The sequence below is a fragment of the Onychostoma macrolepis genome, chromosome 16, assembly GCF_012432095.1.
Source record: "Onychostoma macrolepis isolate SWU-2019 chromosome 16, ASM1243209v1, whole genome shotgun sequence".
In the NCBI taxonomy this organism is placed as follows: Eukaryota; Metazoa; Chordata; class Actinopteri; order Cypriniformes; family Cyprinidae; genus Onychostoma; species Onychostoma macrolepis.
In genome coordinates, this window is record NC_081170.1 from 17,219,719 (window position 1) to 17,223,516 (window position 3,798).

At 36.3% G+C, this 3,798-nt stretch overlaps 1 long non-coding RNA gene across 1 annotated transcript; it reads right to left on the reverse strand.

The window, feature by feature from the left end:
- Positions 1–851: 851 nt before the first annotated feature.
- On the reverse strand, positions 852–3,285 carry LOC131522328 (uncharacterized). The gene is made up of 3 exons (XR_009266506.1): positions 1,581–3,285; positions 1,333–1,440; positions 852–1,183 (listed from the first exon to the last, which is right to left on the reverse strand). It is a non-coding gene; the product is annotated as an uncharacterized LOC131522328 (long non-coding RNA).
- Positions 3,286–3,798: the final 513 nt, after the last annotated feature.

The following is a 3,798-nucleotide window of genomic DNA, read 5'->3' on the forward strand; positions in this document are numbered from 1 at the left end:
GAAGACAGAAGGGAATCCCTGTAACACAAGGCAACGCAAGTAAAACAACTCCAGATTCTAACTGAACTGGTGCATTTAATATAAATTTTAGCCTCATTGAGAAACTCAATGCGAGGGTTAATTAAGTGATTGATGGTTGTTCAGGTCTATGCAATAGCACATATTGCTATAAACTTGGGATTTCACATTCTCATTCTCTAAACTCATCCTTTCTCTCTTTCTGCAACGTGTGAATGTGTGAATGCGTGTGTTCATGTTAGATTAGTTTATGTCTTAGGTTTATATAAATAAAGTCTTATTTATATTCAAAAGAGAAGTATCTTGTGTTTTGTGCTTACAAGTTAATGTCTTAATCTGCCAATCTTGTTACTGTGCTTATTAATAGTGTGTTCACTATATTTTGGATTTTAATATCCAGTGCAGAGTTGATGTTATACGGCTCGTTCAGTGAATCGCTGCCGACTCCGTGATCAGCCGCAGAACAGTGATTCTGTTCAAGTTACCTATAAAATCATAAATGATTCCCTTTGAGCTAAATTAAAATTATATTTATGTATCAAACCCTACATTAATTTACTCACCAGATACATTTCAGCAACTCTCTTAAGCAAGGGTAAATGGCGTCTGGAAGAATTGCACGGAGAGTGGGTTCAGCAAAAAAATCGGCAGCTGGCAGCAGGAAGCGGCTGTACAACAATGTTTGTGTGAAATAATGAAAGAATTTATGAGAGGCTCTTATTACTAGGTGTATGTTGTATATTTATTATATAGGACGCACACGCCTGCCTAAATGACAAAAAGAGACAGGTCTCATCAATGACCTTTATTTAAAATCATATTTTGCTGTGTTATATTTTCAGGAAACAACGACATAGCTGTTTATCTATCTATATCTCTAAATAAAGTAGCGGTTAAATTTGTAACAGGCTTGGTATGTTGTCAAAGTCAGTGTTATACAATGTAAACAGTATAAAATACATCCAGTAAGCAAGTAGACAAAAATGTTAATCAAAAATCAGAATCACTAACAACAATCCTGAGGGATTTACGAGACTTTCAGATCAGAACTGAGTTATACTGAGTTACTCCTCCAGCATCTTGCAATCATCACTGCAAAAGCCTGGATGGGTGTTTTCTGAGTAAAAGCCTTGCATCTCTCCTCGTTTTCCTCTTCCAACATAGCCTAGAGGATTCATAAGAAAATGGTGACATTAATACCTAAATTACCTTATTAACAGTAGACATGCATGCACAGCCATTTGAATGATTATTCCCATTGCATTTTGTCAAAGTACCTAGCAGTGATCACATTTTCATGCATAACGCACACACCTGGTAAGCAGTTTTTGTAAACCTCATTGTAGTGTCTGCAGGGCTGCAGTGTGTACATTTTGAAAAAATCCTGGCATGGCTCAGACTTCGTTCTCCATTTTGTTACACCTGTATATTGAAATGAGCAGCATAAAAAAAAAAAATAGCATTATTACAAAGATAAATATTCAGACATGGCAACTGAGAAATTGAATGGTATGGCACCATTTTAAACATCTTTAATCAAATATGTAAAAGAAAATACATACCGTCAAGCCAGCAGAAGTTTTTAACAAGCTTCCAAGATCCTGGAATCATCTTTATTGCAATTGAGCTTAAGAAAAAAAAAAGGGGTTATTTTATATAGAGAAAGATGAATTTACTGTTGAACCACTTAACCTTTTTGTAGGTATAGACAATAACATTATTTTTTTAAAGCTAATGCCTATGCCTACCTAAAGCCAGAGAACAAAATGTTATCCTCAAAATATATGGCATGCTTTAAATGCTTTGCCTTAAAGTGTTCAGGATTTGACGTCACATCAGCTGTACAATAGGGACAACTGCCTGCCCCAGAATAGACATAATCTATTCCAAAAGCAAGTGGTACACCTGCACATGCATTGTATTAGATAAAATAACATACCTCAGCAACACAAAATCATTCAAATATAAAAAGGTAATATATTTCAGAAGTAGAATAACATTTTCCCATGGATAAGTTTTTGCATGTTCTGTTCAAATTAACTTATGTTAGTAAGATTTTGGAAATGTAATGGCCTCACCTGTCATAACCGATAGTCAGGTATACAAAAGGTGAAGACAGAAATAAGGGAAAGAAGACAGAAGGCAGAGAAAGAAGAGTAGTTCTTAAAAGAACTGTTTGGTCAATTGTTATTGTTAGATGAAAAAAGAATCAATTTGTTAATGGATATCAGACATTCTCCTGAAAAATTAAACATACAAAAAGATATGGTTAGTGTTGAACGTGTATAGTTTGTAAACGCAATATTTGAAGCCCCCTAACATACTAAGCGCAACAATTATATATGATGTAACATGGTCCACAAACTACGTTTCTACCACTAATTAGATTAATTTGAACAATTAAACTAAAGTAGGCAAATTAACACTTTTACACTTTGTCGTTCACTAAGATAACAATTTAAAAATTCAAACTTACAACGCAACAATTATTCATTACTCCGATCACAAATTTCCAAACTTACCGCTCGAACAATCGCCGCCATTACTGAAGTGTTTAGCGTCTGTCGTAGTTACATCTGATTGGTTGCTGCTAAATTGGTCGATACTGATTGGCTGCTACCGAGTGGCAGGTCCCTCCTCCCTTCCGGCTGTCGATGGCAGCCGCTTCCTGCTGCCAGCTGCCGATTTTTTGTAATTTATTCTTTTTAGTGTTCATTTCATTAATTTGTAATTTTGTTAATTTGTAACAGCGCACAAAATAGCCTTTGCTGAGACAGAAATACCGTGTACATGTAAATGTTATGGTTTTAGGCACCATGCGGGAGAAAAAAACTTCTTGTCCATGTCCAAAGTAACGTTACATGGCCATGCCATACAACTATACTTAATGTCTGTGAGAGTGCACAAAACGTGGCCATTTAAACACACCCACGTACATTAAATTACTTAAAATAACATTCTAATAGCTGCCAGTATTGAATAGAAGTGAAGAAAGTACCGCTTAGTTCGGCTAACTAACTAACGTTACACAAACAACCACGATTGAACCGCCAAAACTTAAAATTCGTCTTAAGTCATTTAACTAACAGTACATTTATAACTGTATTTCCATACAGAAAGTCTATAAAGTACAAACACTGAGGTAGCTTACTGTTGCTATTCTGAAACTGAGGGAAAATGGCGTCTGGAAGATTCTTCAGTGACAGCACCGCATAAATACCAGGATGTTGGAAATAACTCTGGCAGTGTTGGTTACCTGTAACCAGAGTTGGGCACGTTACTTTAAAAAAAGTAATTAGTTATAGTTACTAGTTACTTCTCACAAATAGTAACTGAGTTAGTAACTGAGTTACATCATTATAAAAGTAACTAATTACCAGGGAAAGTAACTATTGCGTTACTTTTACAAAATGTTCAAATGTCAAATAACTTTGGATGCCCCCAATATTAAATATGTTAAATTAATGAAATGAACACTAAAAAGAATAAATTATTATTATAAAACATTGTACATTAATCTACCCCAGATAGCAAAATCCCAGCAAACAATGGTGGTCCACCAGCGTTTTTTGGGCGGCACAAATTCAGCGGCTTAATACGGTCGGACCACCGTCGGCACACCATCGGCGAGCCGACCAATCTAAAAACACTGTTTAGTCAGTGGTCAGTCGGCGTTTTTTGGGTGGCACGCCACCAGCGGTTTGCCGCGGCTGGGCCTCCGTCGGTGCACCAGTGGCAAGCGGTTCTGTCCCGTGTTTCTACTGAGCTCTTACATGACAT